Source organism: Danio rerio, chromosome 15, assembly GCF_049306965.1.
Source record: "Danio rerio strain Tuebingen ecotype United States chromosome 15, GRCz12tu, whole genome shotgun sequence".
NCBI lineage: Eukaryota > Metazoa > Chordata > Actinopteri > Cypriniformes > Danionidae > Danio > Danio rerio.
The window spans coordinates 32,646,955-32,667,479 of NC_133190.1; the positions used below are offsets into that span (position 1 = coordinate 32,646,955).

Sequence of the window (20,525 nt, forward strand, 5' to 3'; positions counted from 1 at the left end):
AAAAAAGAAAAAGAGGCATTGGCTTTTCTGGAAAGTAAATGGGTGTAATCAAGCTGCAGCCAATCTATTTGAGCTGACTGATGTATTCAGTGAATGAACTTAAAATGCTTTATAAAAGCTTCTTTTTCTCAGTAAAGCTGTATTTATTTGATAAAAAAAAAACAATAAAACTGAAAAACTGTGAAATTTGATCACAATTTAAATTCAATGCTTTACAATTGTACGTAGTTTAAATGTGCTTAAATGTGTTAAATATTCATACAATTTAAATAATTCTGAAATCTTTATGATGATCTGCCACTTAATTACATGCAGATACACCTTACTACGACCAGGTTGGAGCTCTTTTTGCCTTCAGAACTGCCTTAATAATTATTATAGACTTATATGTCTTATCCAGGAAGAAACAAAAAAATATAACATTTACATTAACAAGTATAATATTTACAAAATAGATGTCTTTACTTTCACTCTTGAATGTGTCCCTGAAGAATAAAGCAAACACATTTTAATGGTATTTTTAAATGGTACTATATCAGTTTTCATGGAAAGAAATGAAAAGAAAAGAAAAGAAAAGAAAAGAAAAGAAAAGAAAAAAGAAACAGTGCAAAATTTTACAACACTGATTGTAAATAATGTTTTTACCTCTTAAAAGTTATGGCGTACACTCATCGGCCACTTTTTTAGGTACGCCGTTCCAACTGCTCATTAACACAAGTTACTAATCAGCCAATAACAAGGCAGCAACTCAAGTTGGCATGTAGACATGGTCAAGAAGTTCCAACCACTATCAGTATGGAGAAGAAAGGTGATTTAAGTGACTTTAAAAGTGGCATGGTTGTTGGTAGCAGATGGGCTGGTCTGAGTATTTCAGAAACTGCTGATCTACAGGGATTTTCACGCTAAACCATCTCAAGGGTTTACAAAGAATGGTCCGAAAAATGGAAAATATCCAGTGAGCGCAAATGACTTATTGATGTCAGAGGAGAATGGCCAGACTGGTTTGAGCTGATAGAAAGGCAACTGTAACTTAAATAACCACTGGTTACAACCGAGGTAAGTAGAAGAGCATCTCTGAACATACAACACGTCCAACCTTGAGGCAAATGAGCTACAGTAGCAGAAAACCACACCAGACCATAGAAGATTGGAAATCATGAACATGACAATGAGTTCACTGTACTCAAATGGCCTCCACAGTCAGCAGATCTCAATCCAATAGAGCACCTTTAGGATGTGGTGGAATGGGAGAATTTGCATCATGGATGTGCAGACGACAAATCTGCAGCAACTGCTTGATGCTATCATGACAATATGAACCAAAATCTCTGAGCAATATTTCCAGTACCTTGTTGAATCATTGTCATGAAATATTAATGCTGTGGTACCAGTAATAATGGATCATAGAATAGCAATTCCACAACATAAGGATTTCTGAGGGATCATGTGACACTGAAGACTAGTAATGATGGTCAAAATTTTAGCTTTGGATCACAGAAATTTGTTGTTGTTGTTGTTGTTGTTGTTGTTGTTGTTGTTGTTGTTGTTGTTGTTGTTGTTGTTGTTGTTGTTGTTGATGATGATGATGTTGTTGTTTTTATTGTAATAATAAATCAAAATGTTTCTTTTTTTATTGTATTTTTGATTAAATAAATGCAGCCTGAGCAGGACAGCCTTTTTCAAAAAACATTAAAATCACACGAATCAGTCGAAATATTTCATCAGCAACTTTGAGCCTCGGGTTTGTTTTAAAGATTTCCTTACGACTTACTCTGATTGCAGCATGCAGTTATGGATATAAAAAGACATTTTTAGGTTATTCTCAGTATCCCGTGGATCAGATTTCAGCATGTCATAATTTGAGCCAGTAAAATAATCTTTATTTAGCTGAGAAAAGGCATATCATCTGTCAAGAGGTGCAATGGTGCTTTAACATTTCTGTGAGGTATAAAATATCTCTTCTTTTCATGACAGGGGCAATTTACATCTTGTTTGGAAAGACTATTATTTGTCTATCAGTATATCCTAGTCATTTATCCATTACATACAACAACAGTCAAAATGAATGTTTTGATACTTGACTTGACAAGTTTGAAGCAGAAGGCTATGCAAATTTTAGAAATATGACATAGCTACTATTTAGCATACAACTAGCGGAGAACAAACATTATGATTTACACGTTATTATTGATCCTGACTGTTTTGTTTTTAGAAATTTATTTGATGCATGGCATTTATTAACAAAAAGTCTTCCCCGTCCAGATGCAGGCTCGTAATAAAACACTGTGGCATATAAAAAAGATTTTTAAAAAATAGAGCAAATTCATCAACCCCTCATCCTGCGTCCGTTACATAGCCTTCAAAATATTCCCCTGGGGTAAAAGTAGTCATGACACGAGCAGTTTGTATATCAGCATCAGTGAAATGACAGTGAGGAGCATCTTTATCACTGTCTCAGGTTGTGTCTCAGGTTTAGTTGTCAGCCTGATGAGCTGATCTGGGTAATGTGCTGATGGAAAGATTCCTGCATGCACTGGCTCTTCCATTGTAACAGATGGGGATTTGGGGAATGTGGATGGCATTGAGGAGCTGTTGGACACACTGGCTGGGCTTGTGTTATTTCTCTGCTGGCCTTCAGCGCTGATAAGGGAGCTTGCTTCTATCTTGAGCCCTTGCACTTTGAGATTGGAGAAATTCAAATGTGTTTTTTTTTCTGAAACCATGGATTAATTTAAATTCTGTTGTTGTATTGTAATGTTCAATATTTCTAATGTTTTAATTCAAATGTTGCGTACATAGCACTGTTAACATTATAATCATGCTATGGTCAATATTTGTAATGTAATGAAAATTATATTATATTATATTATATTATATTATATTATATTATATTATATTATATTATATTATATTATATTATATTATATTATATTATAGGCAGCACGGTGGCTGGTTCAAGCCCTGGCTGGGTCAGTTGGCATTTCTGTGTGGAGTTTGCATGTTCTCCCAGTGTTGGCGTGGGTTTCCTCCAGGTGCTCCTGTTTCCCCCACAGCCCACATGTGGTATGACATGCGGTACAGGTGAATTTGGTTAGCTAAACTGTCCAGAGTGTATGTGTGTGAATGAGTGTGTATGGATGTTTCCCAGGGGGAACCCTTTATTTGCAGCTGGAAAGGCATCCGCTGTGTAAAACATATGCTGGATAAGTTGGCGGTAAAGAAAAATGAATGAATAATAATAATATAATAATATAATCCCATATAAGTAATTATTCACCTTAATGTCATTCCTGCATGACTTACTTTCCTCTAACACCAAGAAACAAACAGATGAATTTTAGCGTCTAAACAACAACACTGGATCCCATTGACTTTCATTACCCAGAAACATACATGAAAACAAGATATTTTTCATAACATCTTCTTCTATGCTCTACAGGGAAAAAAAACCCTGCAGATTTATTTATTTAGTTCTACAGTGAATGATTTTCCTTTCTGTGTGAAGTGTTTAGACTCGCTAAGCAAACTGACTAGAAAATAATAAGTAAACACTTCAGAGAAAACTATTGATATCATGATGATATAATGGCACTGAGATGATGTCATTACAATCCCATAATGCTTTCCTGCATTCCATATTCTAGTCAGAAGCAGAAGTTGAAATGGTGCAGAATCAATAAAGGAGATACTGCATTGCAGGCACAATATCTGCTTAAATATTCTCATCTAATGTGAAAACTTTCCCAACTCTTTTCCAAGTTTGTTGTTCTGCTGAACAAGTCGAGCCCCGGGGTGCAGAGATCAATGGAGATGTAAAATACTGTATTTAAAAGCATTATCGGGGTTCTATAATACTGTTGCCGTGGCCGACAGGAAATCTATGCATTAATTAATATCTGAGGCAAAGAGGATTGTGCATTCAGCTCCCAGCTCCGGCGCCCCCGGGGACCATCCCTATCAAACACACAATCACAGCCATCGATCAGACACTTAAATTTTAATTATTCTGTAAACAGACTCATTCATTCTGAGAGTATCTGCAGCTCTTGTGTGGCTGCAGGTGCTTCTGGCCTATTTGTTGCAGTAAACAGAAGCTAAATGTGATGGCTTTGATATCTTATGTTCGGGAGCATGAGAGTGGTTTTCAGAAGGAGTGATTTCTTGTTTTTATTTCTCCCAAGGGCCCTTATAGTATCAAACTGCATTTCAGTTCAGAGTTTATGATGTGAATCTATGGCAAGAGTTTAAAAAAACAGTGCCACATATCAAAGTCAAACGTGTTCATGCTCCCAGAAAAACATCAGTCTTGGAATAAACTAAATAACCGTACAAGATTTTGGTTTCAGGCTTGAGAGCAAATATTCATTCCGAATAACAGCTAAAAATAAACTGTTGTGTTAATATTGGGAAAACATAACATGTATATTTTTCAGATTAAGATAGGTTTAAGCAATTAATATGATGCTTTTGTTGAATGGCGTCAGCAGATTGACACTGAGCCGAGTAGAAAGTGACATGTTTAGTTGTGTTTTAGTTTATAAATTTAAAGTGAATGTGAATGTGTGTGTGTGTGTGTGTGTGTGTGTGTGTGTGTGTGTGTGTGTGTGTGTGTGTGTGTGTGTGTATACTGTTAATATATATGCCGTTAATCTATTCTTAAAGTTGGGTTGGGAGCTAATTCTATTCAACGCAAGCTATAATGACTTTTCCCTTGATATTTTAGCGCAGATCTATAACTGACCGGTGAGCCATCTGAAAAAAAAGTGCCCTTCTGAATCAAATCAGCAGGATGCCCTTCTGTATCTTTCACTTACTTCGAAGACACTACTGAGTACATTTACATGGACAACTGTAATCTAGTTATTTGCCTTAATAGACAATAATAGAATTAAGGTGTTTACATGAAGTGCTTTCATGTACAAGTTTCCTGTAATTTTGGGTGACTAACTGCAGAACGGCAATTTCACTTTAACTCAATAATATTTTATTCATGCCTCTGTGACAAACTGGGATATTAGAAGCAAATAAGGAGTAAGGACTGGTAAGAGTGTTATGAAATAACTAGTGCTGTCAATCGATTAAAAAAATTAACTAATTAATCACACATTTTTTTAAAAATTAATTGCGATTATTCATGATTAATCGCATTTAAAATACTGAAAATTGTAATTTTGGCTATTCAAATGTAAAATTAATGTAAACGCAAGAAAAAAAACTATTTAAATAAAAAAATGTAATTGTTTATTTGAATTAAAATTCAAAATATAATTGTTTAATAGAACACAATTTTGTTTAACTTGTAACACAGATTTCTTCATGTAAACAACATACCCACAATAAACCATCAAGATCCTGGCTTGACAGCCATGTTTATTAAAGAAATGAAAACACAGGCATGTTAATGACATTTAAATTTCAAAACAATAAATGCCAATAAAGAAAACATTGATTTCCATGTTGGATCCTAAGTGGACTGCACAAAAATGCCAAAATACAGGAATTGCAAAAATTCCTTTGAAAAATTATAATAATAAAAATTGAAAATGAAAAATTATAATAATAAACTATAGAATACAAACTGTTGCACTCATTGTAAAGTTTTATTGCTGTGAGTTGAGAACATTAGTTACAGAGTAGAAACAATTTTGCATAATCCTCCTTTACATTCATCCAGTTGCTAAGACTAGGAGTATCCCGCAAATGCACAGAGACTCCCAAATGAATGATAATTTCTCGCAAACCGGTCGTTACATACATTGCACACCCCTCTCCCCCGCATTCCTCCTTGCTCTTCAGGTAGCCTATGTCGCGCGCAACTCACCCCCACCGTCCTTCAGGTACATCTCGCGCGCACACGCCCCTACTCAGATCCATCGCTCACTTCACCCCTGACCCCCCTCAACGGGCCTGACACAGACACACACAACACGCTGCAGACGTTTTGGCCCCAACGGCCTTCCATACTGGAGCGACTCCCCTCAGATTCAACACGCATGATCACGTTCATCAAATTTGCTTAAACTAAGCGTCCTAAAGTATTACTGTATTTCACAAGGATTCTGACACAACAACGCGAAGCATACGCTTTTGTTGCGTTTAATGAGGAAACACACTAAACTTGGAGGGCTCATGCTGAAAGGCAGAGTAATGCCGTGTCTTTGACAGCTCGCGACTTCAGAGACTTTCTGAGTACATTCACATAAAACACCAATACACCGATTTTAATGTGATTAAGATTATACTCTTATTAAAATTATACCGTGTAGCCTAAGCAGTGATTTTATTACCTTAAAGGAACACCGAGTCACGAAATGCGGAGGATTTTCTTTCTGTTCGCCATGCGGTATCAACTTACAACAGAAGTCGAAAGTTAAAAATGAAACACCCGAAATTGCATGAAACTCTGGATAGCCTGGTGATGCAACTAATTGTTTTATACTGGAACTTGCCTTCAAAAAGTGCTTCCTTGGTCTTATCCACATTTCTTGCATGTTAAACACACGTCCACCACAACAGGAAGTAAAAAAAACCTGCAACTGCGTTAATTGTGTTATTTTTTTTAACACGTTAATTATTTAAAATTAATTGCATGCATTAACGCACAAATTTTGACAGCGGTAGAAATAACGCATGAGAAATAGAAAGAAAAAACATCCGCATTTTGTGATGTGTGTGTGTTTGTGTGTCTGCACGGCCCTTTACTGACTGCTGTGCTTGTGGATCTTGTCATGAAAAAATGGCGAAAAGTCCTACATGATGGTAATAGTTTGATTGCAGTGTTCACTTCAATAATGCCACTAATGTGTGCATACTCCCACCTTAATTCCATTTCTGTTTAGTTCAGTTCTGACTTTAGTCGGATTAAGGTCATCAAAAATCGCTGTTTCGAACTTATGTAGGTCTACAGTTCAAAATTCATGTTAAACTGAATAAACAGTTAGTAAACACAAGGACATCTTATTGAACATAATGTATTTTCATCACCAAATTATCACAGTTGAACAGTTTCTCTAGCAGTTTGTGATGCATTTTTGGGAAACAGAAGATGAGCCCCTGGTCTAATGTGCACCCTGGCTTAAGAAACCCGTTCTTAAAGACTTATTTTTAGTTGTTATTTGGTTAACACACATATTCTGAATGCTTTTGGCATGAATTTAAACGAGCTATATTAATCTAGATTAATTCCAAGAGTACAGTGAGATTAATCTAGATAAAAAAAATGAATCTATGCCCACCTATAATATACATTTTGGTCCATAAATATTTAGACATCGACACAATTCTAACAATTTTGGCTCTATACACTAACACAATAAATTTGAAATTAAACTAACAAGATGTGCTTAACTGCAGACTGTCAGCTTTAATTTGAGGGTATTTACATCCAAATCAGGTGAACACTGTAGGAATTACAACAGTTTGCATATGTGCCTCCCACTTGTTAAGGGTCCAATAATTGGACAATTTATGTCTAAGTAATTGGACAATTGGCTTCTAAGGTGTTCCATGGCCAGGTGTGTGTTATTCCCTCATTTCCCTACTTACAATGAGCAGATAAAAGCTTCAGAGTTCATTTCAAGTGTGCTATTTGCATTCAGAATCTGTTACTGTCAACTCTCAAGATGAGATCCAAAGAGCTGTCACTATCAGTCAAGCAAGCCATCATTAGGCTGAAAAAAAGAAAACCAACCCCTTAGAGAGATAGCAAAAGCATTAGTCATGGCCAAAACAACTGTGTGGAACATTCTTAAAAAGAAAGAACGCACCAGTGAATTCAGCAACACCAAAAGACCAAAGAATTACTTTCCTGATGAAAAAAACACCCTTCACAACAGTTGGCCAAATCAAGGACACTCTCCTGGAGGTAGGTGTTTGTGTGTCAGAGTCACCAATCAAGAGAAGACTACACCTGAGTGAATACAAAGGGTTCACCCCAAGATGTAAACCAGTGTAGAGCCTCAAAATCAGAAAGGCCAGGTTACAGTACTAAAAAAGCCTTCACAGTGCTGGAAGAACATCCTATGGACAGATGAGATCAAGATCAACTTGTACCAGAGTGATTGGAATAGTATGGAGAAGAAAAGGAACTGCTCATGATTCTAAGCAGTGAATTATGGTGGAACTGGTTCTCTTGTACTTATTGATGATGCGGCTGCTGACAAAACGAGCAAAATGAATTCTCAAGTCTTTCAGCCAATATTTTTTGCTCATATTCAGCCAAATACTTCAGAACTCATTGGACCGTGCTTCACAGTGCAGATGGAGAAGGACCCAAAGCATACTGCAAAAGCAACCAGAGTTTGTGGAAGGAACGAAGTGAAATGGTATGCAATGGCCAAGTCAATCAGCTGACCTGAATCCGAATAAGTTTGCATTTCACTTGCTAAAGACAAAACTGAAAGGAAAATGCCCCAAAAACAAGAAGAAACTGAAGACAGTTGCTGTAGAGGCCTGACAGAGCACCACCAGGAATGAAACCCAGCATCTGGTGATGCCTATGCATTCTAGACTTCAGGCTGTAATTGACTGCAAAGAATTTGCAACAAAGTATTAAAAAGTGAAAGTTTGATTTATGATTATTATTCTGTCCAATTACTTTTAGACCCTCAATAAGAGGGAGGCACATGTGCAAACTGTTGTAATTCCTACAGCATTCACTTGATTTGGATTCAAATACCCTTAAATTAAAGTCTGCAGTTAAAGCACATCTTGCTCGTTTCATTTCCATTGTGTTAGTGTATAGAGCCAAAAATGTTAGAATTATGTAGATATCCAAATATTTATGAACTTAACTGTATATATATCATCTTGTTTATCCAACATTTAATGAAAAAAATATATCCAAATCAAATTACTGATTTGAAAGGTCAGCAGGCTATGGCTTGCAATTATGAAAATGATCAGGGGTGGCCAAACTTTTTTGTTAACTTTTTGTTTATATATATATATATAATCTTGGTTATCCAATATTTAATGTCAGAAAACACCTTTTCTTTATGATTTATGAATTCATTGGATGCCTAGGAACACTAAGTAAATAAAATAAACATAACAAACATTTTACTCAACACAATAAAATCTGCCACTAAATTTGTCGCAATTTTGATATGTGTTTAAGAAAAAAAGTCACGTAAGAGAAGGAAAAAGCAATCAGCTTTGTAGAATGACCATTATAACGCAGAAAGCACTAGGCTTGTGCAAAACTTAAATGAGATAGTTCGGTGTGGAAGAACCTGATGTCCTCTGCACCACATTGAGATCTATATGAAGGACGGCCACCCTCTGACCTCAGTCTGATTACATCCATCCAGGCATTTCTTAAACCCCCTCAGCTATTTGGGCTGAAATTTCATGGCAGTCACTTTAAAAGGACATTTTTTACAGCACAGGAGGTCATCAACCTTTATAAGCTGGACTATTTTTTTCCAGAGGCTGCATCAACGAGTAAAGCTGAGAGAGAAGCTGCCTACAGCCGCACATTTCATTACTGCTGTTTGCGAAAAAAATATGTCAAGCGGGACACATGACAGTGACAACGGATACTATCTGAGAGATAAAAATCACCCTCTATCAAAACCCTGATGGATAACTAGATAGGAAGGCAGGAATGTGTGATGCATGTCGCAAAAAGACATGAATGTAATGGAATAAGTTGAGGGCCCTCCGTCAAACTCAGTGCTCTTCTGCTTCTTCCTTTCCTGCTGCTTGTCTGTTGATTCATGCCAGATGAATTGCCTCTCTGCCAGCCTGCCCTCTCTAACTCGATGTAAAAGCCTTGAGCTCAGTGCATAATTCATTAGCAATGTGATTAGCTTCAAGTGCTACACTGATCGGTTGAACTGAGCTGGAGCTCGAAAAGAGCAAGGCAAGGAGACTTTCAAACAGCTCCAAGCTTACACATTAAACACGTTCTTCTAAAATCCTGACCATATAATTAACCACTGCAAGCATTTCAATATTTGGATTCTTGACATTTCTAATATGTGCATACATAAATCAATAGATTGTAAAACAGAATGATGGATGCTTATAATTGTCACGATAACCAGCGATCGTTCTCCATAGATCGCTGGTTCCCACACATTAACCATGGACTACATATTCAGATATGCACTTTGTCCAGACACCCATGCTCACTCATCTAGACTGATGGACACCTAGCATCATAGCACCTGAGGACTATCAGAGACTGATTGCATTCACTACATAAGCCACACATTCACCCTTTCAGTTTGCCGAGTCTTGTTGATCAGTAGATGATATTACACCGCGTTTTCCTTGTCTTGTTTCCCGTGTTTCGACCTTGCCTTGTTTATCCTTGTTCTCCTGTTTAGCCGCCTGCCTTACAACCTATAGCCTGTTTACTGACTACGATTCTGGACTGCCTGCACCTGTATTGACCATTGCTTGCCTGACTACGATTAAACCCGCATATTGGATCTCATCCCAGTTGTGTGTCACTCCCCGAAGTTCCAATAATAAAGCAAGAATTTTCAGAAATGGATGGATGGATGGATGGATGGCCATTAAGAGAAAATTATAAATTGCAGAATGATGGATGTATGGATGACTATTTAGAAAGAACAATAAATGACAGAATGATGAATGGATGAATGGATGACAAAAGAGAAAAAAAGAGAAAAAATGATAAATAACATGATGGATGGATGGATGGATGGATGGATAGACGGACAGATGGATGGATGGATGCTTGGATGGATGAATGGATGGATGACAAAAAAGAAAGAATGATAAATGACTGGATGGATGGATGGATGGATGGATGCTTGGATGGATGCTTGGACGAATTAATGGATGGATGACAAAAAAGAAAGAATGATAAATGACAGGATGGAAGGATGGATGGATGCTTGGATGGATGCTTGGACGGATGAACGGATGGATGACAAAAAAGAAAGAATGATAAATGACAGGATGGAAGGATGGATGGATGCTTGGATGGATGCTTGGATGGATGCTTGGACGGATGAATGGATGGATGACAAAAAAGAAAGAATGATAAATGACAGGATGGATGGAAGGACGGACGGATGGTTAAATTAGAAATAATGACAATTGACAGAATGACAGGATGGATAGATGGATGGATGGATGGATGGATGGATGGATGGATGGATGGATGGATGACAATTTATAAAGAAATAAAAAATAACAAAATAATGGACGGATGGATGGATGACGATTTAGAAAGAATGATAAATGACAGAATGATGGATGGATGGATGGATGGAGGGATGGAGGGATGGATGGATGGATAGATGGATGACCATTAAGATCAACTGCAGAGATCAATAAATTGATAGATGACAGAAAGATGAAATAACAAGATGATAAATGGAATGATGGATAGATGGATAGATAGATAGACAGACAGACAGACAGACAGATAGATAGATAGATAGATAGATAGATAGATAGATAGATAGATAGATAGATAGATAGATAGATAGATAGATAGATAGATAGATAGATAGATAAAATGATGAGCGTCATTATGCTAGTGCTGCTGTTTTGATAGAGGCCATAAACAATAATGGCTCTTGAGTAGCAGCCTTATTAACCTCTTCTCAGATGGATTGGTACACAAGTCATCAATTTGCTCCTAGAAAACTTGCTTTAAGTTCACCATCCGTCTTTGTCAGGAACAATCGCTAACTTCATCACTCAAGCCAGGGAGGCAAACGAGCGGGATTGGCACAGCGGTTCTCACTCTCGACTGCCAGATTCAACCTTCTCCCTGCTGTCTGTCAGACGGGTTCCTGCAGAAGGTTGTCAAGTGCAAGGACAGGAGAGATGCCCCGGTGGTCACATTTCCAGTGGGCTTTGCCAACCCGATTATACACGCTATCTGCAAGCAGTCAGGCCTCAGCGGGGTGTCATGAGTGGACTATCCAGGACCTCCCTAATCCGTTAGATAGAGCTGGATATGTGTGGTCAGAGAGAGGTCATGCTTCAGTACAGAGCTAAAATCTGCTGAAAAAGATGACATTTTGGAAGAACCGAGCATGCTTATACCAAGGCTGTGCATTATTGTAAATTTAATTAGGAATGTCTTTAAATTATCAATAGATTCTTAAATTAGAATTGGGGTAAAAAAACAGTAGGCAAAATAAAATATTAAATGCATTTTAGAATAAAAATTATCAATGAGTATTTGAAAAGGCCAACGGATAGAAAAAAAATTACAGAAAAAAAGAACAACAGACATAAGAATAGGCATAAAGAAAGATGGTTACATGTTAATAATGAAAGAATGACAAAAAGATAAGACAATGACAGGATGGATAAAATAACTAAATAATGGGTTATGGATGGATGGATGGATGGATGGATGGATGGATGGATGGATGGATGGATGGATGGATGGATGGATGGATGGATGGATGGATGGATGGATGGATGGATGGATGGATGTTTGCAAAGATCAATAGATGAAACTATAGAACAACAGAACTGCACAGATCAATAATGGATGACAGAAAGATAAATAACGAGATGATGAATAGAATGATGAATGGATAGTTTGACAGACAAAAGGAAGGATGGATGGATGGATAGATGACAGATTGATTAAAGTAAATAGATGTTCAGCAATAATGATATATAATGATTGATAAAGCCATATACAAACCTACAGAACAACAGAATGGTAAATAGAAAGACAGAACAATGGACGAATGAATAAAAAAACAATTCTTCAATTCAGGCTTTTGCACACACCAGAAGGAAGAAAGAATACACACACAAAGGGGAAGATAAATGCCTCTTTTTTCCACTCTCAGCCTATTGTTATTACGATCTCCGATTGAAAGCTTGAGTTCAGACCTTATTGAGTTTTGTACAGTCTCTGCAATTTCCAGCAAAGTTGCCTCTTCCTTCATTTGGGAGCTGTCCGTGGTGCTGAAACCTGAGCTGTGCCAAGCTAAACTGAACACTTTCCACTCTGTTCAACTGCTTTTGTTTTTCAGCGCTAAACTCCTGGAGTGACTGCTTCTATTTTGTCACCAGGTCTTCGGGGATGACATGCAATACTCCTAACCTCGCCTTTAATCCACAGTGCAACAGTAAAGAAATAAAACTCAGAGCTGCACTAAGGGCCAATTTACACTCAGGCTGACTCTTGAGGTTTTTAAGCTAGGGGAGCAAATGAGCCAAATCGATCAGGAATGCCGTCTCCTTTGGTAATGAGAAGACACAGGCCTCCCTGTGGGGAGAAGAACCTGGACTGCATGCAGACTGGAAGGCAGCCTATTCACAATGAGATCCCCAGAGAACAGATGGTGGCCCAAACAGCCACAAAGGGCTCTGCTAGAGACCAATTAGGGACACTGCAATGTCAGGTAGAAAGTGGGCGAGCTGAAAAGGTTGCATCTTTAAACCGACAATAACAAGTCGAAGTGCATTTTTTGGGTTTATTATCTTAAGACCAATGTCTGAAGTACTTTTGCGCAGCTTTTGTTCACTTAATACATCACAATTAAGACAGCCAGTGGAGTTTTGTTTTCTGAGTCTGTTGTCACACAAACAAAAGCTCGCTCTCCTCTGCACCCCCTGCCTCCGCACCGGTGGAGAAATCAGCAGGCGATGACGGCTTTCATTTTCACACCCTCAGTATCTGACAGGCCTGAGGGCACTATGTTTTAATAACAAATCAATAGCTGGGAGAAACTCCATCCTAACAGCAGCCAGAGCTGACAAACTACCAACAAAACCCAGTTTTCCTTTCAAACGTTAATCTATCCTAACATGTAGCACAGGGAGAGGCAGCTTAGAATACAATCTATGAGAGAATGGGTGCAGCGAAACAAGGTTATTCCATCAAATGTGAATGGGAGACGTAATGACGAAGATAGCAGGAAATTATTTCTATGCATGGGAAGCTTTTCCGCTCGCTGATATAATATGAGTGTTTAATTGAAACGTTCTGCGCTTCCCGTGAGTTCTGCTTTCTAATCGATAGTTTTGCTCGAGGCTGGTTTCACACTCGCTGGAGAAAGGGGAGGTGGGATGGGGCAGAAAGGGGAAGGAAATGTGCATGCAATTAATTATAAATGGAGCTCTGCAGATTGAGCAAACTGCACGGGTCAGAGACTTCGCAAGAGCGCAGTTCGGCTGCCGTTTTCCCCCCGTAGATTGAAGCCCTCCATCTTGCGCCATGGGCTAATGAACGGCCTGATTGCTTTCCCTAATGAGAACCACACTCTGGGAAATGGGTTCTTGCATCAGAATGGAACAGTGGGTCAAGAATTAAGGAAAAAAAAAATCTAATTTGTCACCGATACAAACTGCATCACTTCCTCTCTCCTAGAATCTTTCTCTGTGTGCGTTCCTAGTCTGCTTGGAAAAGTCAAGTCATTTGTACAAACCCAAACCTTTCTGTGTGATGTATCTGTGCCATGTCATATATGCAGATTTTTTTTTTTTGGAGTGTAAATGATCACAGAATCTGAATATTGAAAGAATCATTTGGCCTCAGAAAATTATTTGGCCTCTGAAAATCAGAAAATCAAAATCAGCTGCAGATTCAGCTTTACAGTATATATAAATAACACTCTAAAACACATTCATTCATTCATTCATTTCCTTCGGCTTAGTTTCTATTTAGGAGGTCAACACAGCGGAATAAACGACAACTATTTCAGCATATGTTTTATGCAGCGGATGCCCTTCCAGCCGCAACCCAGTAGTGGGAAACACCCATACACACTTATTCTCTCTCTCTTACACACACACACACACACACACACATAGATATGGCCAAAATAGTAAGTTGAATTCATCTAGCGCATGTCTTTGGACTGTGGGGGAAACCAGTGCACCTGGAAGAAACCCATGCGAACATGGGGAGAACATGCAAACTCCATGAAGAAATGCTAACTGACCCAGCCGAAATTCAAACCAGTGACCTTCTTGCTGTGAGGTGACATTTCTAACCACTGACCCACCAGGCAGCCCCTTCCTAAACACTATAAAAGATATAGGAATGAAATGCTCTTCTTCACTTCAACTGAGATTTTTTCCTCACTATTTGAGAACAGTTTTATAACCATGCTTCTAATTTACATGTGCGAAGCATTGCTTTCCCAGGGTTAAAAGTGAGGTTTGGAAAAATGATAATAATCCTGTCAAAGATTGCCAGACAGCCACAGGAAATTCCAGTGAAAGTAAATTTATTACACAGATAATTGATATTTGGATCCCACAGCAATGTATATATATATATATATATATATATATATATATATATATATATATATATATATTAAATAAATTAAAAAATATTACCATTCTCTTTGTTCTCTTTGTTCACCAAACTTCAACAAATTTCTTAAGCAGAAGCTACAATTTGCTCACTCCCTCCATACAAATTAATCTCACCCTTGAACATCATAAGTGACGAGGAGTCCCAAGTACAATTTTGCTAGCCATTTTATAATCTAGGCTATACCTAATATGAGCCTACCAAATTACAAGTAAGTTTATTTCCTTGCGTGTGCATTTCTGATCACAAATTACATATAAAACTGAATTTTGTCATGTATAAATGATCTAAATCAAATAAACAAATCAAAACCATAATTTACAGATACAGTATTGTCAGTGACACAATAGCCAACATTGTTATCTCCCATACTTCAGGTTTAAAAACAATTCAGGTTCAATGATAGGTGTATTACAGTCAGATAAGATATATTTGTTGTATCATGAAACGTAGTCTTAAATAACGCTTTAAATCAAACGTGTTTGTGGTTATTAATAATAAAAATGAATGGTCAAAGTAGCGGCTAATGTTTATCAGTGTTGTAAAGTAACAAATTACAAATACTCAAATTGCTGTAATTGAGTAATTTTTCTCAGGAATTGTAATTTACTTAGTAGTTTCAAAAATGTAAACTTTTACTTTCCCTTGAGTACATTTTTAGTGCTGGATCAGTACTTTTACTCCACTACTTTCCTTCAGCCTGCACTTACTACTTTATTATTTCCTGTCTATAGGGATTTTAAAAATCAGTCCTGTGATTCCTGTCCAATCAAATCACACATAGAAGGTAAATCGTATCATAATGAACTTCCTCAAGCCATGGGCAGTTTATAAATGCAGAAAACTAATGACTATAAAATAAAACTATAACTTTATATATTATATATAAAACTAATGTCTGATGTTTACTGTGTGATGGTCTAAAGCACCCAGCAGGCGCAAGACATCAACATGATGTCAGATTGACGTTGTACCCCAATGTCATGGGGACGGTGACAGATTGACGTTGTACACCAACATCATAGGGACGGTGCATGTTGTTTGGAAATGAAAATCGAGTTGACGTCAGAAATCAGCGTCAGACCAATGTCAAGGTCCAACCTAAAACCAACCAAAAATCAATGTCTAATGATGTTACAGTTTGACATTGTGTGTACGTTACCACTATGAGGTTGGATTTTGGTTACGATACCTGATGAATAAATGTCAGTATTTGATGTCAATATGACTTTGGTTTACGATGTTTGCTTGACATTGGATTTTGGTCACTTTCTAACAACCTAAAATCAATCAAATATCTAGGTACTTTGATGTCATTTTTGGACACCAAAATAGTGTCCTTAGATGCTGGCTAGACATTGAATTTTGGTCACCTGACATCACAACCTAAATCTAACCTAAAATTAAAGTCTTATAATATTGTGTGCCTGCTGGACAACAACTAGATGCACTACAGAATGTTACGTTTACACACATGTGCACAAAATACATGTAAATGTATCAGCTTTTAACAGCGTAATACTCACTACTTACTACTCTTGAGTACTTTTAAAAGGGCTACTTTTTACTCATACTTTAAGTAATATTTACAACAGATACTTTTACTCTACTTCCACTACATTTTTAATGGTTCTTTTACTTAAGTATGATTTTTTAGTACTCTTTCCACCACTGCTGTTAATCCAATACATTGTGCAGTTATCCACCACAATTAACAAACAAAATACACATCATACTCTGATATCTTAAACACATGATACACAATACATTCAACATTCACAGATACCAGTGCCAGCAAACAGACTGTGTTAATTTTGCATGAAGTGTGTGTGTGTGTAGATATACTGCAAATACAGGGGTGTGTAAAAAAGTGTTTTCCCCTTACTCATTTCTTTTTTATGTTAGTTTCAGCGTTAGTATACTTATGGGAGATATATTATTATTTTAAACAAACAATAATACCATGATATGATATTTTATCAATATAACAGCCCAAAATGTTCCATTAGTCAATCCTTTACATACTCTGAATGATACTGTTAACTGTTCATGAATTGGAAAGCTACATTGGACAAAGAGGAAAGATTATTGCCTTAGGTCTAAACAACATACCTTATTATCTTGCAAGTGATGTTAATATCAGGATTCTTTTGTCTTCAGAGAATTCTCTGTTTGTTCTAGTGGAATAATTCACTAGGCTGGAGGTCTCATGATTGCTATAGTGTATTAATTGACCTGAGAACACCAAAATAACCACACACCATGTCTGCGCTGGTTACTGTCAATTAGAAGATTCTACATGACTGCATCTCATGGTTCAACCTTGCTTACAATTACAGATTATGTCAAGCAGATGACCACAACCCCTCCACTTGGCCTGTGGGTGTTAACAAGCTGTTTTTACTCTCCGCTTTTAATTAACAGAGACATACCGTGCCGTAGACACTAACTCTGGGGAACAGCGGCCTTTCATGGATAGATGAGGCATGAGCTGCTTTTCCCTGAGCTCTGTGCTTTACTCTACGAGGATGCCGTAAAAGTCAAGTGGATATATGTAGCAAATGCTCTAACATATCAGGCCAGGCACAGCACATGCAAATGAGAGACTGCAGGAAAATTGGATTGCAGAGCTTTGAAGGTTATCACTGCGTGTCTGGCCACTGGCGGCTCTGTGGTAAATAAGCACAGAGAAAAGACTGAGCGTCTAGTCTTAGCAAGTAGAAAGGTGAGTCACTTGAATCTAATAAAGAGATACTGTCAAAAAGTCTCTTTGCTTGAAAAGCATTGCTCCATCTGAAGCGGCTGGACTTGTTCAAGGATTCATTCTTTAGATAGCTAAGGCTAAAAATATCTATGTCTTTCATTTTCAAATGTGTCCATTTACTGTAAATCCTAATAAGGCAGCATGTACTGATTGAGGGTATCAGTTAGTCAGCAAATTCAAACATTAATGAGACACCTAAAAAAACTTTGGTAATACTTTACTGTAAGTAACAATTGACATCGTTTTCTACTGGCTTACTAGCTACCTTTTATTAAGACCTATAAAATCCCCTATATCCTCATTCTGAAAACATACCCCTATATACATTTCTGCAGATTGAGAATTATGTTCCATGTTAGTTTAGTGTATTTATTTTTCTCACCCTTCTCTTTCCACTTATCACTCCAATTCTAGATTTCTTATTGGTTTAGTTAGGTGTCCATCACCATTATGGTGACAGTTCCACCAATACCCGGATGAGCTGCGTGGATTTAAAGCTCCGACAGAGCAGTGTGTGGTGTGCGCTCTGCCTCGACGTTCTGTACATTTGTGCTCCACGTAATTTGTGTTTTTGGCATGTTTAGGCTATTTGGTGATTTATTATCTCAGATTTTCTGTGGTAATTCGAGTTTTCTTTTTAAACTTCATTGGCTTCAAGTACAGTAAATGCTTTGATGGTCACTGTGTGATTCTAAACTGAGCCTTATGACCTTATTGTTAGGTTTGTTTTAGTTTAGATTGATTTTGTTATATTACTTTGAGTGTTTTGTGTAATTCTGAGTTTTTTAGTTCAGTTAGTTTAGATCAGGTGTCGAGCGCACTGAAGATATCTGTTTCATTTTCATTATTTATTTATTTATTTATTTTTTTTGTCGCCTAGTTTAGACTTTAGACTTAAGGATTGTTTTGTTTTGATCATTTTTTTAATTTGGCTTACACTAATTGATTTCATTTAAAGAGAATATTGTAAATGTTTATTTTTTTCATTTAATATTGTTACATCTTTTGTTTAAACCATTAATTAAAAAAGCTTAAATTCAGAGGTTGCCCTTACCTCTGTGTGGACAGCTTTTCCGCTGCTACCAGTTTGTCTAGTAGCTTGCCATGTATGTCGGAGGATTTGAAATGCAGAACGGAGTTTACCGTGACGACAGGGTTTGAGTCTGGTGAAGAACGGTTCCAGAAAGCAGGGAAAACAAAAACTAAAAAAAAAAAAAAAGTTAATAACAGTGAGAATGTGGTCAAATCTGAAAACGTGGTAAAAAAAAAAAAAAAAAAAAAACTGGCTGCTGTGATGGCTTTTCTTTTTCTGGATTGATTTTGAAAACATTATTGGTTGGCTATAGGGAAGTGGGTAGGTGGGTCAGTCGATCAGTCTGTTGATAGTGGCCTCTGGTGGATTTACACAAGAACAGCAGGCATGAATGGCACTCACAAAGGAAATTAGAGGTCTCAAAAAGCATACACAGCGACCTCTGGCGGATTTGCGAAAAACAAAAATTGCTAAAATAACTTAAACCATGGAACATATTTAGTGTTCTCCAGAAATGTATATAGGGATACATAATCAGAATAAGCCTGGGTTGTTTACATCTCTAATCCTACAAAACATATACCTTACCATTAGTAAACAGCTAATTAGTAGTATTTTGAGCTAATAATATACGTTAAAGGTTTTTAAGCGTGAATTGTATTATTTACATTTTATTACATGTATTAACCATTTACACAACATAATACTTGGGGTCTGAAAATGCAACCTTTTGGAAACAGAATCTCAATGTAAACTACAAAAGTTGAATTTGTGAAAATGCTTGCCATCATTTTCACAATACTTCAAAAACATATATGCTAATTACAATGCAATAGAAACACTGAAAAAACTAATTTGTTGCATTACATCATAATAACTCAAATCCTTACGAAACATCACATTTGCACATGCTAATGTTACAGAACACTAACAAATCTCTATCTAAAACACAAAACAAGACCTAATTTCAACAATAATTCTTATACAGTCTACAAACAATGCTGGGAACTATAGAATTTCTTCAACATACAGTTTATGTACAGTTAAAGATAATCAGTGATTATAAGATAAGATTTTTATAGATTTTGAGTTTACATCACGTGTCACTTTCCTTTTTCAGGTATAATGAGGCCTTCATTGAAGAATGAACTTTGAGATGAAGAATGATTTTATTGTTCAGTGTGTATACAGTTTGACTTTGCTGCAATTTTATGGTAACTTACTGCAAAAAACCCCAGTAATATACTGCTTACATACTGTACAGTATACTACTGTGATGTACACTGCATTGTTTTTTTTTTTTTTTTACAGTAACTTACTGTATATTGAGAATTTGCGGAATTCTACTGTATGTAAAAGCAGTACTGCTACTGTAAAAAGATGATAGACTTTTGAATATTAATCCGTGTTGAGTTTTCAAACCAGTAAAAATAATGTAGTAATAC

General features: G+C 36.9%; 1 long non-coding RNA gene across 4 annotated transcripts in view; it reads right to left on the minus strand.

The window, feature by feature from the left end:
- The window catches only part of LOC141377866 (uncharacterized), a 107,119-nt gene that overhangs the window by 32,154 nt on the left and 54,440 nt on the right, over positions 1-20,525 (minus strand). For 2 of the 4 annotated variants that reach the window (XR_012390913.1, XR_012390914.1), the window contains one exon: positions 19,102-19,249. The exons of the other annotated variants lie outside the window; for them this stretch is intronic. This is a non-coding gene — a long non-coding RNA (uncharacterized lncRNA). The remainder of the gene's footprint in view (positions 1-19,101; positions 19,250-20,525) is intronic. 4 annotated transcript variants of the gene reach the window in all.